Genomic DNA, 18,162 nt, shown 5'->3' with positions numbered 1-18,162 from the left:
ACAGTTTGGAAGAGAACTCCAGAGGATAATAGAAGATAGACTCTGCTCAATGAGGTTGGAAAGAAACAAGCCCTAAGTTCCTTTGAGAATGGTAACTTCCTAGAGTTTCATTCAAGAGCTTGGCATCCATGATCAATATTCTGGCAATGGTGTTTCTGTGTCATCAACAGCCAGAGCCGGAAGGCAAGCGAAACACAGCGAAATGCTCAAAGAAATCACAACCCGAAGAGCGTGTAACAGTTCCCAGCTGCGCTAACAGTGCCTCTTTCCCCACTACCTCTCGCTAGCCCGTTAAAACACTTTCTTGTCTTGGCTTTCTCCCTTCAAAATCTCTCATACCACATAAACGAAACGAGAAAGCATCAGGAATGCTAAACACTCCAGTCTGTAATAGGATTAGAGCACCTGTAAGGTGTTAAAACCCATTTCATTGTTTCCTATAAACCAACTCCTTCTTTACCAGAACGGTGCTGGACTGAGATGTAGAAAGCAACATTTTAAACAGCATGAATTAAATCTGACAAACATCTGGTCAATCAAATTTACAGCCATACACAGGGTCTCATAAAGGTTTATTTCTTCTTGAGGAACAAATTTAAAGAATTTTTTAAAGGGAGGGATTTATATATAAAAAGAAAACTAGGCCTGTATTTCTTGGCCCAGTTGACTTGAAATGCTTTTTTTTTTTTTTTTTTTTTTGCCAAGAACTGAATACAAAGGGTTCTATTTCCTCAAGGAGACATCAGTGAGGATGGGAGGATGGGTACCCACACTCAGAGGTTAGAGCATTATCCAGCCAGCAGAAACATGCCCTACTGGTGCACAACACTGAATGGAGCTTCTGGGTGTTCTCAACAGTAGACAGACCAAAATGGCAGCTGGTAACCCAGGTAAATAGTAGTCGCACCTATAGCATATTCTTACCTAACATTTCTGTCATCCCCCTCCCCTGCATGGCCCAAAGTGGGACATTCTCCTTCAATCCATGAGGAAATTGAATTACAGACCAGGAAAATGAATTACAGGACATGCACCCCAAAACATCACCTTGAAGTAACCGCTATGCATTCTGGGTGCATCATCAGATGCTCCCAGCCAATCCTGCAACATCACATAAATTAGCCAAAGCAGACAAGGAAAGAGATATGTTGAAAATACATAACTTGGGGGTGGGGGGTGGGGTAGGAGTATGCTTTGAGACATAATCTCATAGAAGCCAGGCTATGTAGTCAAGACTCTTCCTTCCCTCTACCTTCTGAATGCTGCAATTATAGATGTACATGGCTGTGCTGAGTGTATGTGGTATGAAGAATGGAACCCAGAGCTTCTTGCATGCTAGCCAAGTACTCTACCAACTGAGCCACACCATCAGCTCTGGAAATGTAAAGCCGTTTAATCTTTTCCCTTTCCTTGATTTGTGTGACACACCACCTACTAAATGAATGGGCATCCCTACAAGGGAAAGAAATCTAGGCAAAAACCCTTCTTGATGGAGTCAACTTAAAGTACCCAAGTTGTCAGTCAAGGGGTCATAGGTCCCTCAGTACTGTTCCTCTGAAGAGGACCCATAACAGAAAGAAGGGAGCTTCAGGTGCTCCCACTTGACACCCAAAACCTTTTTCGCATCCCTTTTGGCTACTCTCCCCTTCCGGAGACTCAAAGGGCATAGCTGGAGCCATTTCCCAATAAAACTACTTCCACAAAACATGCATGTCCTGGATCTGCCTTGAGGAAGAACCCCAACAAAGAAGCCATGATAAATATGACAGCCTCCCCTGTAATATTCACACACACAAAGGCTGGACCTCTCCTATGCCAATTTTGAGTGTGTTGTTGTTGTTATTGTTTGACATGTCTAAGACCTGAATCTCTAAGGAAGTTCTCCTTCTTCACGGGTGCACTAGATCTCAAAGAGACCACAACAATATGCCCTTCTTTCCTTTCCTTTCTTTTCCTTTCCTTTCCTTTCCTTTCCTTTCCTTTCCTTTCCTTTCCTTTCCTTTCCTTTCCTTTTCTTTTCTTCCTTCCTCCTCACCCTTTTTCTTTTTTTTTTCTTTTGTTCTTTTTGACACTCTCATACTATGTAGCCCTGGTTGACCTCGACCTGCTTTCCTCTGCATCTAAACTACTAGTATTACAAGCAAGCATGGGCTGGGCATGGTGGTGCACGCCTTTAATCCCAGCACTCGGGAGGCAGAGGCAGGCAGATTTCTGAGTTCGAGGCCAGCCTGGTCTACANAGTGAGTTCCAGGACAGCCAGGGCTACACAGAGAAACCCTGTCTCGAAAAACAAAACACAAACAAACAAACAAACAAACAAACATAAAGCAAGCATGGGCACACCTGGCCTTGGCCTTTCTTAAGAGAGAAGAAATATAGAGCTCCCTCCATGTTATAATCCATGGATTATTCTGACCACGTGAACCATTCAAAGTAATTAGTAAGATGGAAACTGGGTAATTCCCCAAGACAACAGGAGTGGATTTGTGACAACACAGAAAGCCAGTTTTCCTCCACATTCAATATGGAGGCTTGGCATGGAATAAACTTTGAGTTTCTGAATTCTTCATAATGGAAATATGTAAAACTTCTGACCATTTGAAGGGCCCTTAATTAATGCAAGGATGGGAAGCTCATATGAAAAGCAGAATAATTCTAATAATTGCAAACAATTCTACCCAAGCTTTCACAAAAGCTCAAACTACATTCCAACAACAACAACAACAAAATCACACCACAGTTAATCCTTATATAATATCACCACCCCGACCCCACCTACCGAGCGCATGCACACAACACATACACATTCCCACGTCTCAGTGGCCATGCAAAATTCCAGCACATTCTCCACTAGCAATCAGTTCTGTTAAAGAGCTTTGACCACACATGGATGCTCAAAAGTGCAAGCGAGTACCCAGCTCCATCTGGGCTCCATACGGCTCCAGTCTACCTCTGATAGTTGACATCTGGCTTCTCACTCTGTTTCTGCTAAGAGGCGCACTCAATGTCCAACTGAAAGAAACTCAAGCCTCACTCATGCTAATGAGACCCTTTATTAGCCCAACAAGAGAGAAAGGACTCAAAAGCTTGGTATTTCTGGCCAGTTCCCCCCCCCCCAAACAAAGACAGTATCAGTTAGCACTGGTCTTGGGGACAACCTTCGGTGTCACCATTTTTGTCAAAAACAAGAGAGGGAAATTAGAACAGAGGAGGATGTGAAACTCTTCACAGGGTTCTAGAGAGGCCCTGGGGACTCTCCATAGGTGTCGCTGTGGCCCTGTCCTGATGGGAGCCTTGTGTATCATCAAGAGGAGCAGCAGGCTAGGGAAGAGTGACTACCTGAAAATTAATGATGTCAGTGTGTCTTCGTATATCAAACTAATTTGAAAGGGCTTTAATTTTCTTAAAGGATAAAAAAAGGTTTCTTTGCTAGATTAAACTTGCGATTGTCATTCATATATTGTTTATCAGGTAGTCATCTCTACGCACGGTATTTTTTTGTTTTTGATTTTGTATACTAGTTAGCAGTGAAGACTTGTCTGCGTGTATCAGAAGGAATAAAGAGAGAAATGTCCTTAACTGTCAGTTTTAATAAGAGGAGTCAACATGCTTCTATTCAGGTTAAATATTGTCCTGTCACTTTTCAATAGAGTCAACAGATTTTTTTTTTTAAAGAAAAGTCAAAAGCACTGTTGTCTGCAAAAAAAAAAAAAAGGAAAAAAAAAAGAAAAAAGAAAGAAAAGAAAAATAATCCCTCCCTGTCATAGAATGTCAAACCCCTTCTTTATCTGGGGGAGGGGCGTGGAGGTAGGACAGAAAAATCTTTTGTAAAATGTAAAAAAAAAAAAATTACCACTCATAATTGGCGCTGACATAAAAAGGGCTTTTTTTTGTTAGAAAAACAAAGAAAATCTCTAATTTAATAATCACCTGCAAAGTGTTATTGTGATGGGGGGAAAACACAATCAAAGGCATCTTTCTAAAGCCTCTGTAGTGTTTTCTAAGCACCTACCGTACTTACAGCAGCTCCTACACACTGAACAGCCAGAGGTGTGCCGTGCAGAGGTGGGGGGGGGGGGGATATACAAACTCCTCAAGCCAAGTTTCTGGAATAAACAAGTGACAGATGACACACAGTGAAGAAATGCCAATGGAGCATACGTTCAAAATAAACTCAAACAACATTGCTGTTGTCTTTAACCTAAAATAAATTCCTGTGAGCTGGCATATTTGGGATTTAATTACAGGGCAGCCTGTCTTCACAGAAGGATAAATGGGTTATCCTTGGGAAGGATGGACTAGAGGAATCGGTCATTGTGAACAGGTAACAGTTTGTAAAATGGACTAGCAGAATGGCTTTTTCTTTTCCTTTTTTCCTTCCTCTTTCCCTACCCGCTGATTTGTTTTTTAAAAAAAAAAAAATGTGAACTCTGGTTGGAGTTTTCAAGATCCGATATGTTTTTATTTGTAGGAATTGCTGTCATTTTAGAAATTATTTGAAACGTGAATGAAACTATTTCCAGTTAGTAGCCATCTCTACCAATTAGGTCAGTGGGGGAAAAACTGTGTACAGCTCTCTGAAATAAGTCAAATCTGAAGCTATCAACCCAAATAGGATGAACAAGCCTGAAAATGGATGGAAAGCTGATTGAAAATCTCAACTGGCTTACATGTTATTAAGGTGCCGGCTTTGTTGCTAATCACGGCAGCAGGGGCCCGTAGAACCCTACGGAGGCTGAAGCAGCAGGGGCACTGAATTTGGGGCCAGCCTGGGCTATACAATGAGTCTGAGGCAGCCTGAGATTACAGAAATAGATGCTGTCTCAGAAAATGAGCCAAACAAAGACTGCAAAGACTCAAAGACTACTACCATCTTACATTCCGGGGCATGCTTCCTGAGCCCCTACAATGTCTAACTTGACAACAAAGGAAGCTGGGAGTTGGGCAGACCCTCATCAGGTTCTCGAAATGAGCAATGAAATAAAGAAACACATTCCCTAGCCACAAAACTGCCTTTGGGAATAGTGACGTTGATTTATCCAAGAAAATCCAAGCTTATACCTGCTGGCCTTGCTTGTTTAGGGGTAGTCTCTTATTTATAAAGTTTTGGTGGTCATCATGGCAATCAAAACAAACCCTGGACCTGCTTTTTTGTGCCTCGAGTCTGTACCGTGGGTGAGATGAATGCCTGGCACAAAAGCCCAGCAGTTACATCTAAGAGACGACCATTGTTAACGTCATCTCTATACCGGACCTTTCCCGGGCCTGGCTTTTACTTCTTTTCCACAGATACCTTGCAAGATACGTACAGGTGAAAGAAAAGACTGACACAGAGCTGTCTTCTCGGATGGGTGGTGTCATAGAAAGAAGGGTGTGTCACTAGTGCCTTCTCTGACTTCTTGTGCCATGCTCTGTGTCTATCATCTGCACAGAGGTAGCAGGATCTGCTGGCCAAGGAAAAAGTTACAGCAATCCTGTGCATCTCTTCTACTGGATTTTGTGCTTTGGTGTGTGATGAGACCCTAGAATCATTTACTCGGACTGGTACTCAACTCTGCCTTTTTCCTTTGCAAATGGACTCTCCAAGAGCTCAAAACCATGAAAAGAAGAATTTATGGGGAAAAAATTACATAAATGGGTATCAGTGTGGGTATGGTGTAAAATTTAGAAAGAAGACCGGGAGGTGGTAGTGTTAGCTGGTAAGGAAGAATACAAGGCTGGCAAAGGGATAGGAGTGGCCAAAGAGTTTACAAAGCAAATTGTTTCTTCCAGTCTCAGCTCTGTCATCCCACTGCCACTGGCCCCTGTTGCTCCTTGGTGGATAAGTGAATTCATCTTTTTAGATATTGAAGTATGAAGAGCCATAAAAATAAATGTAATCCATGAAAGCGGAAGTCTATAACCCCAAAAAAGCCCCGTGGCTTCAGGATGCCCATTCTATCCGCACAGATGTTCACTGAGGTGGACAGCTGGAGCTGGGCAAGTGACTGAGTGCTTTTCTTCAAGGAAACCATGTGATGCTTTTATTTGTAAGTTAATGAGAATACATTTATTTTTACTTGGGTCTGGGGGAGAAAATCAGTGTGAATTTCTACTTCTTACAAAAGTTAAGCAGGACACATGTTTGCATGTCACGTGTTAGGGTTTGTCACACGCGTCACGAAAGACTCAGAAGAATCTTTGGTGAAAACACGTTCTTGCTGAAAAAGTCTTATCTCAACTTAGTTATCACGACTTTTCTTTCAGGGCAAACAACAGGCCTCCTAAGTTAACATCACTCATTTTAATTTCCATGGAAACAGCTGTCAGGATTGCCATCTTTATGCAATCACAATTAATTGAAGGGACAGGAAATCTGTGACTCTACAGATATAAAAATAATTTTGGAGAAATAAAAAGACCTCACTGGAGCTGAGCAGCTTTTCTCTCTCTGAGGATTATTAATACCTTCTTATGTTTATCTATTGGGATTTAGATTTGAAACCTTATAAATCAGCCTAGATATTTTACAGTGATATTCATGTTATAAATAAATGGGAGTCCTAAAATTCTAGTTGTATTTTCTTTACAACTGTGGTGCTCTAAGCAAGGATTCAACAAAAGAAGCGTAAGGGTTGGGTGTGGTGGGGCTCAACAGATAAACAGGCTTGCTGCCAAGCCTGACAACCTGGTATTGATCCCCAAAACTCCACACAAGCCTGCCCACCGATACAAAATACATGAATAAATGTCACATGAATAAATGTCATATATATATATATATATATATATATATATATATATATATANATATATATATATATATATATATATATATATATATATATATAACCTATAGTCTGAATGACTCAGTGATGTACGATAGTTAGGAAAATATGAAGAAAAATACATTGAAATGCATCCCTCACCCAAAAGCAAGATAACTTGAATATTTTAAAGGCCCTCAGCTCAAACAATATTGCAGTGTTTCATTTTCAAAGTCTCTAGGTATGTTTTTGGAATATCTTAAGTTGTTTAGGAATATCTTAAATTGTAGAAAGATGATTTTGATGGACCTGCTCGTTGGAAATCACATAAATATGTGGAAATTATATAAATTTTCCTGGGATAACGAAAACCTGAAAATGTCTCTGATTCTTGCTTCATCTCCATTTGGCAGAGCATCTATAAGAATTACAAAGAGACAAGTAATTTGATGTGTTTTGTCTTGTAACTTTTTTTCCATCGGCTTCATCTCAATAAAAGCAGTAAGTTGCAACCTGGGGGAAAAATATGATGGCTGAAATATTTGCAAAGTTCGATAGAAAACTAAAATTAAATGAAAATGCATAACATAATCAAAACCATCTTATGCTCTGATTCATAGCCACTCAAATAGCTTACCCTGGAACACAAGTTATGTGTGGATACTATATGCTAGAGAATGTCATCAAACAATGACCAGGAAGCCAGGCTTCTGAAAAGGAGCCTCTTTCTAAATCAAGATGTATTGTCTTCATGTCTGCATCCCCAGAGTCAACTCCATCCTTCATCACTGCAAGGCTTTGACCTGTGTTAACCTGGTCAAAACCCGTGCTTCTCGGTGTTCTCTCACCTCCACGGTTCTAAGTGAGTGTTGCCCACAAGTAATGACTGGTCTAAGATGAATCAGGAAGAAAGGAAGTATCAGCCCCAGCCCTCTTGAATGCTCTGACTGCTGGCACCCCAGGCTGAGCAGGAGTGCAGCCATTGCTCACACAGATCGCCAGGAGTGTTAGTTCACACAGATGACTACAGTAGCTTTGGGTCTCCTAGCTGCTCCTGCTACATCTGCTTCCTTCTCCTCCCAGCCCCTAGCCATATGCACCTGTAGCTCTTTAAGGAAAAGTGCTGTCTTCCCTTTTGTGTCACTCTTGCCACTGAGACAGATGTACTCATGGATTCAGTGAACATCTTTATTTAAAAAAAAAAACTCATCTTCCCTTTGGTCCATTTCTAGCTTTTATTTCTAACAAGCTGAACAGATCAGCAGCTACTTAAATTCTAGTACTAGCTATAGAGGCAGCAGCTAGCATGGAGCAATCTACTAGCTCCTACAACCAGGCAAAGACTAAGGTTTATGGCAACCCCTTAACTTGTGGCTCATTGAGGGTTCTGTTTCTGTGCTTCAGCTTTCTAACATCAACCTGATACCTCCAATCCAGGTGACTCCTGAGTTTGCCTTTATGCTTTTCGCCTTAGATGACCCGACTAGCATATACAAAGACTGAATACCACAGCCATTGTCTTCTGGCAATCATTCCAAGTGGGTTTAGAACAGTATTGCCATCCCAGTTCTTAGTTATCCTGGAATTGGTTGAGAAAATACCTGGGGTGGGGCATTGGGGGTATATATCAAGATAGCTTACTGGGTATAGGTACTTGCTGCCAAACCAGTGACCTGAGTTCAATCCCTGGAACCTACAAGGTAGAAGGAGAGAACCAACTCCCAAAAGTTGTCCTCTGATCGCTGGCAAGCATACCCTTCTTCTTTCACACAAAATACATGTAATAGTAGTAGCAGCAGCAGTAATAATAATAATAATAATGATGATGCCAATGCATTTGACCAGAATGAAGAGTAATATGGATATCATTTCTACAGATAAACAATTAAAAACCTCTCCCTAAGACATGAGCACCATATAAGCTATTCAATGCTATTCAGCGTTACAAAGCATGGGTCAGTAAGGGTCCCACATACTTGGACCATTTTAGTTATTTCAATTTACTTTGCGTTGGAGGGAGAGGGAAATCCCACAAGGCTGATATTCTAAAGTTTCAGGGATAGGAGAGCTATTTAATCATTTTGTGTGTTCCTGGGCCTCTCTGCAGCCTCTTTTCCTGTGGTTTTGTTCTTTACTGCTCATTAACACCTCCCCCAGAGAGTGGGCAGGAGAAGGGAAAAAGAGATAAAACTCAAATCAGACAATTTTATCAGTCAGCCTGTCAACAAGTTGAATATACCGAGAGCCCAGGGGGTACACAGGCACTTTTTAGCAGCTCTGATAAAAGGTTTGGTGGGGGAGGGGGGCAAGACTAATGGCAGCATGGAGATTTTTTTGTGAACTATCAAGGGACTTTATTGATTCATGCCGTCCACATCTCCATTAGTAGAGATAATCAAAAGTGGGGCAAAAATAATTAAGCATTTCTAGAACTTTCTTAAAGAAGATATTCTGTAGAAATCCATCACTTTTATCCCTGGGTGTTTGGGGACCTGTTGGGCAGTTCTAATGGAAAACAAGTAAATTAATTTCTTTGGTTTTGTCTAGATTCTTTAGAATGGGCTGCAAGGAAAAAGCAAAGCCATCTCAGCAGGTCCTCTAGCTCCTGACAACCTTGTTCTTTCAGCAGCGTGACTCCAGCTTAGAGAGGGGCAGGACCTGTGGTGAGGACGTGTCTCAGTGAAGCAAGCAGCAGGATCATTGGCGTGAAAATGAGCTGGAGCCTGACAAAGAAGAATTGGGTTTGCTGTCCACACCGCAAAATTAACGCCATACACTAAGTACGCTCTGCACACAGCCATGGCTTTCTACTGAACTAAGATGCCTGCATTAGAGACCCAAGGTTCTCCAACATATCACAAGACCACCCTGCCCCTGCATGGGTGGCTTTGCCAGCCGGGTGGGGTGGCCTTGCCATGTCATACCTAAAGCTAAATGCAAACGAAACCAATGGGTCTGTCCATTCTTTCTTGAGGGCTAGCATATTCTTTAAGCTTAGATTTCCATGAGGCATTAGGAAACATACAGCCACATCCGCACACATGCATACACAGTGCTGTGGTTACCAACTGCAAATGGAAACTCTAGGGAGGTTGCCATGTCCAAACACTCTTGTTCTCTTGGATCTGGAGTTCTAGACAAGTTCTTGGGACTTCGTGAGGTTTCCTGAGCCAGACAGGCCAGTCTTTGTTACAGCATTTCCCAGACACTCATTTCCACAGCTTCAAAAGAGCATAGCCAATAACAGCAGGCTAAGAATAGGAGGTTGGAGGAAGGAGGGAGGGAGGGAGGGAAGGAAGGAGGGAGGGAAGGAAGGAGGGAGGGAGGGAAAATGGAAGAAAAGAAGGGAGAGCAAAAGGAAGGAAGAAAGGAAAGGCAAGGGAAAGGAAGAAAAGGGAAGGTGGAAGTGAAGAAGGAAGGGACAAATTAGATTATTCCCCATTTCCTCTTCCTTAAATTGTCCTTCCAGAAGCTTCCTTTCCCCTGTAATCTCTTATCTAGAGGAGCTGGAATGCCTGTGAATTTGTACTGTGTTTCTAACTGTGACGCTAGGCACTAACCAACACTACTCTATCTCTCCATCCCTTGGCCAAGGAATGACAATGTCTTCGTGTTGTTAATAATCTTGGCCCAGAGTCCATTGCCAGGCTTTCCAGCCTCCCCAAACCCATTCCAATGAAATGGCATCAAATGTGCTCCATTCTAAAAACAAATGTGGCTTCGGCTTCCCTGAAGTCCATGCCTACACACATCCCTGTGTGAGCACTTGCACCGGCTGTCCCCTTGATTGCCTCAGTAGCTATAACCTGCCCCCTCACATTAATAGTATCCCTTAATGTTAATCTCTTCTGTAGATCTTAAATCTTAAAGCTGGCTAATTTGTTGGGGGGGGTGGGGGGGTTCTGTGCATTGTGGGTAATTCCGCAACTCCCCCTGGTTTCTCTCTACTCAGCAGACTCCAACAGCGTCTTCCCAAGCAATAACGTCCTCGGGACACAATAAAGTGTTTTTTCCAGGAGGCTGAAAATCTTCCCCTCACGCAGTAGAAGATGAGATGCCAAGAACTGGGTTCAGCTCTTCAATTACCCTTTCCCCCACGTCTCCTTAGTGAAATCTGTACCGTAGGGAGCTAAGTCAGCAAAGGCTGTGATCAGGGGCCCCTGGAGCCGCCTTCTGTCTACTGACTACCAAGAAATCCCAAGAGCATAGGAGAAAGGTTCCCTTGAATTGACTCAGAAGGCCAAAGAACCAGTTGCCTTCCTCACAAGGTGAATAGAAGTCCAGATGTTGTGGTCCAACACATCACTCCTTCACATCATTTACAATGCATGAAGCCTGGAGCCTTGAGGTAAGAAAGAACAAGAGGCAGCTTCTTGAAGAGTCATACCTCATGACTGCCCCTCACCTCACAGCTCCATTTTCAAGTGCAAACCAGCCAACTCCGGACACCAGAGTTTTCTTCTTCCTGCCCCGCCCCCCCCCCCCCCCCCCCCCCCAGAGGGGAACATGGTCATCTGATTGTCATGTCATTGAGAAAGGGCGTGAAGGGACTGCCAGCATCTTCTACACAGCATGCCAGCCTGGTTCCTGGAAGCCTGGAGGTAGCACTGTAATTTAATTAAATGTCAACCCCCAGGTATTATATTTCAAATGCAAATAACTTTGGTAATGTAATATTGTGGCTGAGACTTTAAACTCAAGGAAATCAGGAAAATCAAGTTATGGCTACCCCTAGAATTAACATTCCTCCACACATTCCTTGGGCGCTGGGCTTGCTTTGTGTTGCTAACTCCCATCACACAGCCACATGCACACACATACACACACACACACACACACACACACAAATACCCCACATCCCAAAGCAGTTGGAAGACTGGGAAAATCTTGCCCCCAAGAGGTAAAATGTTCTCTAACCTGGATGTTTGACCACTAAGTAGGGCTGTGGCCAGAGCTAGATGTACCAAGGAGGAGCTTGGGATGGGGATGGGATGTTACCTGTGTTATAGTTGCACCTGCCCAGCTGTCGTGACAACAATCCCATGTCTCTCGCCCTTTCTGTTTTCCAAACCATTAGTTATCCAAATCTTTTTATTTTTTTAAAGTCACTAGTATTTTCCTTGGGCATGATCCCATTTGTAGTATCCTAGTGGCCATCTTACCACCCACTGAGTGCTCATCAAAACCTAAGTCAAATTCAAATGCAAAATACTTAAGAGATGAGGCAACACAATTCTGTTGCTTTTCTCTCAGGACTGATGAGATAGTTCTGGAAGGGAAAGGAACCACCAAGCCCCAGATTCTCAGCCCATGGTAAGTTACTCAAGACAGCAAGCTCCTGCCTCAGTCATGCTCCTCCCTACAGAGAAGGCTAGGGAACTGGTGATGTAAAATATCTGGGAAAGAAACACCCTGAGGTGACTTCCCAAGTGGTGGAGATCTGGCCAAAGGACCTATACAATTAGACTTACATATTGTGCATGTGTGTGCATGTGTGCATGTGTGTGTGTGTTTATGTATATGTCTGTGTGTATCTGTGTATGTGTACATATATGTATATGTACATATGTGTGTATGTATATATATATATATATATGTATGTATTGTGCATGTGTGTGTATGTCTATGTATGTCTGTGTATGTCTGTGTATGTCTGTTTATGTGTGTGTCTGTGTATGTCTGTGTATATGTGTATATATGTGTGTGTATGAGTGTATGTGTGTACATATATACATATGTGTGTGTGTTTATGTGCATGTATGTGTGTGGATGTGTATACGTTTTTATGTGTATATGTCTGTGTATGTCTGTGTATGTGTATATATGTGTATGTCTGTGTATGTATGTGTGTGTTTGTGTGTGTGTCTGTGTGTGTATGCATTGTCTAATGATGACACTGAATGCTCTTCTCAAGAGAGAGAGTCTCATTGAGCCTGAGGTTTGTCATTTCTTCTAGACTGGCAGCCAATGAGCCCTAGGGATCCTCCCGTCTCCACCTCCCAGCACTCGGATTGCAGGCACACAAGGCCACAGGCAGCTTTCCTACACCTGTGCTCAGGTTCAAACTCAGGGCTTCCTCAGCTTTCCACATGTTAAAGCAAGATGTTAGGAAGGGTTTCCAGCACACTGGCTATGTGAACAGCTTTCAAGCAGATAGTTTAGGAAATAACCACATACTGAATAAGTAACTTCAAAAGAATATTCAACTGTGTGAGTCTAGTCGCAACTAAAGCTGCAACTAACTGCCAGTTAGGGAAATGCATTTGAGTCACTGAAGCCTATACTCCCTCCGAAGATGCTTCACTCCTAGGCCCAAAGCAACTCTGTTCTCTGTGTGTGTGTCTCTCTCTGCGCGCTCTCTCTCTCTCTCTCTCTCTCTCTCTCTCTCTCTCTCTCTCTCTCTCTCTCTCTCTCTCTCATGTATAGAATTAACCCAGCCTCTTCTCTTTCCTATGCTTGAGATGTGAATAGAAAGGGTGGTGGACGTTACCCAGATGGCCTCTGCTTGCATTTCTGAAGTTGGGCGCCTTTGTCATAGCATCCTTGGACTCTCTGGTGAAAACTACATAACTGGACTCAAGGGCCTCACCAAGTAAAAGATGGAATGCGCTTGTTGCCAGGAGCATCCACACTCTTGATTCACCTCTCCCTTAAAGGAATCACCTCCTTATTCTTAATAAACATTCCTAGCTGCTTCACAATTACACACATAATATAAGGTGGGAGAAATGGAGAGAAAGAATGAAAAGTCAGGGAATACAGAACAGACTCAGAGAGCAGGGGATGCTGGGTAGGACTTGGTCTCTGCCACTGGTTCATGGGTTATGTTCTAAGTTTTTCCAGCAGCATCGCTCAAAGGGAAAGCCTTTATCATTTACGGAGTCTCCGACATCCACAAAATGAGAACAAACCAGGAGAGGCTACTAACATTACCAGGTACTAATATTAAGCAGAAATTTCTCCCGTGGATCCCCATTGTGGAGTGTGTATCATTAATATCCATAGCCAATGTAGAAACCTAGAATAATGTTTTATTATTTAAATCCTTGCAGAAGGAAGCTGCCTTTCTAGTGATATCAACTCCAGGAAGTGACAGCTAATTTGGAATATGTCTTTGATCACTACCGTGTATCTGTTTTTATCATATTTAACCTGGTAGCTCATTGTGAAATGTGTAAAGAAAAATAGCAACTTAATAGAATACCTCTAACAGGGCTGATAGTGCCTGAACTATGGACAAAACAGCTTTTTAAGGTGTTGAACAAGCAGGCTGATGACTGTCTCCATAGCTCTGGTCAGATTGTCCAAAGTGTCAATCAAGAGGCTCTACATTATCACCCACATTCCAAAGGGGACTGGGTGGGTTCTGGCCCTCCTGCTAAGTAAGGCACATAGTTCACAGTACATTACCTTGACCTGCTGTCAACATACAAAAGTTATAGAGACCAGAGTTTACAGGGTGACCCTGCTTGGTGACAAGTGAACTGTGAATCCCAGGGAAGGTGTGTAGGTGTCAGCATTTTGGGTCCCAGCATCCAGAGCATGTAAGCACTCCAACATTGCACTGGCCGTTATGGGAAAAGAACCAAATTTTCCTTTCTTCTAAGAATCAGGAATTAGCTCTTAGCTGTTCTTGGAACTCCATGGCTTCATCTCCCCAGCCAGGACATGTGCATGTTAACCAGAATTCATGACTGGTTGTGAACATGACCATGTAAAACCTACTCACTTTCAATGAGAAAGTGAGAAAGTTTATTTCTTTCTGACTACAATTTTTTTTTATTTTTGTCACATTCAAATGCATTTTTCTCAAGCTGCAGAAATATATGACAGAAGAAAAGAGAGCATTTATAACTTTATCCTCCAGACATTCATATAGTTAATAACATGGCCTGTATTCACACATACTCACTTCTGATATATAGGCGTGAGTGCACATGCATGTATGTGTGTGTATGTGTGTTTTATTTACTAGACTTTTATGTAAATGAGATCATAGCCTAAGGTGTGTGTGTGTGTGTGTGTGTGTATGGTCTTAGATCAGTTTTTATAAACAAGCAGGACTGCCACATCTGCTTGCAAATGTCACCCACAGCACACTAGCCAGTGAGACTGCTCCTCCACTAACCTTGACATTTCATTTCACATGCCACAGTCGATCTGATCAAATTCCCACCCTGGAACATTGTCTACACATTCCACTGTCTGTCTTGGTTACTTTTCTCTTGCTGCGACAAAAACATCAGACAAAAGTGTCTTAAGGAGGGAGGGGTTCCTTTAGCTGTTTGTCCAGATAACACAGTTTCCCATGGCCAGGAAGACTTGGCAGCTGTAGCAGAAAGCATGGAGGCTGAAGCGGGACTGGGGTCAGGGTGGAGGGCAGGGGGCTGGTCCCATTACATCTGTAGTCAAGAAGCAGAGAGTGAATAGCACGTGAGACCGATCCCTAAAGCACGAGGCTCACCTCAATGTCACACTCTCTCCAGTGGGGCTGCACGTCCTATAGAGTCCACAACCTTCCCCAGCAGCAGCAAAGCTAGGGACCAAGGTTAAACGAGAGAGCCTTTGGGAGAATCTTTCAAATTCAAACTGCAGCACTACCCTTGTCATTACAAGCCACAACAGGCAATCCTTAAATCTATGTGTTCGTACTTTTATAAAGACATTTTTGTTACAGTCCTACCAGGGAGTGGGTCATTGGTTAAAGGCCTTGAGCATGTTTTATGGAACAACCATTTCCAAGTTGACAAAATTCTAGTCGCTTAAAAACATCAATTTCTAATTATTAGAAAATACGTATGCATGTACTTCCTGACCAAAATGCTACCATATTTACCAGAGGTGCTTGCTGACAACCAAGCTCTTACTAACCCAATGAAGCATCATGGCTGCTATTAATATAACATGCTGTCACTCAAGAAGAAGTGATGGGCAGTTGGTGGATGCTGGCGAGGCCCTGGTAAAGAGTTGTATTTGCTGTGCATATGCAGCTCCAGGGATACTACTCACATAGATGACAATCTATACAGATGAGAACAGAGTTAGCAAAGCCCCACACAGAGACTCCATGAGCAGCTGCTCTGTGGAAACTCCAATGAGATCAAACCCATCTTTCTCTCAGTTCCTCAGAGGCATCCCCCTCCGCACACCCAATGAATCAAGCTGCTTCTCGTATGATGTCAACCCAGCAAAAAAAACTTGAGCAAATTAATCCTTGTAAGACACGATTCATTAGGATCTGAAAGATCTCTGTCCCATTCATTCACCCAAAGGGCATAGCATTAAAACAGGATGATCTCTAGTGACGTACAAAGTAGTTATTAATTTGCACTCATTATCCAAAGATGCTTGCAAGTAGCCTTTGGATATGTTTCGGGTGTGCACATATGGCACTTGACAGAGAAGATCCGGGGAGTTGTCAGTGGCTGCAGGTGACACCATTTAAGCCAAACGACTTGTCTATGGACAGAGTTTACTCGGGGCTTCTGAGGTAATTATTTAGCAGAGCATTAGTGGGCTAGAAGCAGAGCTTTCAGTTACCTCTTCCACCAGACACCGTCTTCCACCATGCCTAGGTGTTTCCAAATCATGAGCAGTATCAACATAGGCAGATGAGTGCTATGTCCTGGGTTGAAGGAAACAACCAGAGAAGAGCCTCACCCACATGCCCCTACTTTGCATCACTGTGCTCATGGGGGGGGGGGGTCGACACTGAACCCTGATTCCTGGAGCCTTTGCTTGTGCTCTGTCTCATCCCATTACCGCCTTGATTTGCAAAGCAAAACCCATTTGCTTCGAGACCAGTCCATATTTCTGACAGCTTCTGCATTCCAAAGATTACCATCTCTCTCTCTCCCCTGCCATTATTTCTTCTTGGTGACAGAATAGTTGGTATTGACCCATAAAAGGGTGTAGCACGAACCCAATTTTTCAAGGGCTGCCCCAAACAGATGGGATTAAATCTTGCAATTAGCCCATCATTTGCATCTCGCAACAGGAAGCTCACTGTTGGAACCACAACTTGGGCGGACTCGGTAGAATAAGCTATTGTTGAAGTAATTCCTGTAAAAGGTCATATATTTAAACCCTTCAATTTTTTTTTGACAACCGCTCAGAAATGAGTGATACAGTTACTCCAGTGTCCAAAAAAGCAATAATGCCCATACCACTTTTCTTTATAGGCAGGGTGGAATATTATTACCCCATTCATCACAGACTATTCTGGTTATAAAGTATGTTTCTTGATATTTGAGAGACCTTTTTCTTTCACTGTCTTGAAAAAAAAGCTGAAGGTCTCTTAAAGCTGGGTGTCAGCCAAGCCGTTTTCTCGTAATACATTAACGTCTCCAGTGTCTCCAGAACAATGGTGACATTTAGCAGATTCTACAGAATTCCATCCCCTTATGGGACAGGATGAAGAGGTCACTTTAAGATTTCTAATCTCTCTGGTTGAGTCTTCCAATGGTCCTACCAGAAGCAGGAGTTGGATGTGTGGGTCAAACACAGAGCTGTCCTTCACAGAGGAGGTAACATTTCTATAGAAGGAAAAGACAGTTGTGGTTTATGAAGCTGAGGTGAGGTGCTGTGTGCTAAAGATAAAAATCCTGTCCACAAGGCATTGAAATTCTGCTTTATGAACCACCTTTACCCAAACTAGAGAATTACTTGGTGGGAGTCAACAATGCGGCCACCATGGTGCAACACAAGGTTGACTTACTACCTAGCGTTTGCCATGAACATGGATCCCACCGTTTTCAAACTACAATGCTGTTTATTTTCAGCTTGAATATCTAGACCTCTGTCTTCCTGACAACCCTGACTCAGTGTAGGATCCAGCATTGGCCTAACACTGGAACAGTTGGAATTATATTCTCTTCTGGCCTCTTAGGCTATCAGGAATGAAACCAAAAAATGTAGTCACCATGTGCTTATGGCCCTTTTTTTTTAATGTATTAATGACTCTTTTGGCATAGACTTTTACTTTCTGAGTGTATGTGGAAACTGGGAGTCTACCCTTGACTATCTACTCAGTTCTAAATTCTGTTTAGCTATCTTTGGTTTGGGTTTTTTTTTTTTTTTCTTTTTGATACAGGCCAGAGGGGAAAAAAGGGAGGGAAGGAAACAGGAGGAAGATGGGTGGGGAGAGAGATGGGGAGAGCCCAAATCAAGCATGTCATTTGATTATGGTTTCAATGCTGCTGCTGTTGCACCACAGTCTAATAAACTTTAGTGGCCCGGAGTTACTCAGCTGGGCTCTCTTTGGGCAAGTTGTACTTGCCATTGTCTGGGGGAGGATCTGTCAGATTCATAAATTGTTCTATCACTGAGCAGGGAAAGGCAGGCAGGCAGTGGAGGAACAAAACCCCTCAGAACAGCTCGAGTTCCTCTGACTCCTGTTTATGATGCGTAGTATAAA

Source organism: Mus caroli, chromosome 8 (genome assembly GCF_900094665.2).
Source record: "Mus caroli chromosome 8, CAROLI_EIJ_v1.1, whole genome shotgun sequence".
In the NCBI taxonomy this organism is placed as follows: domain Eukaryota; kingdom Metazoa; phylum Chordata; class Mammalia; order Rodentia; family Muridae; genus Mus; species Mus caroli.
Note: the sequence above shows the minus strand (reverse complement) of the source record.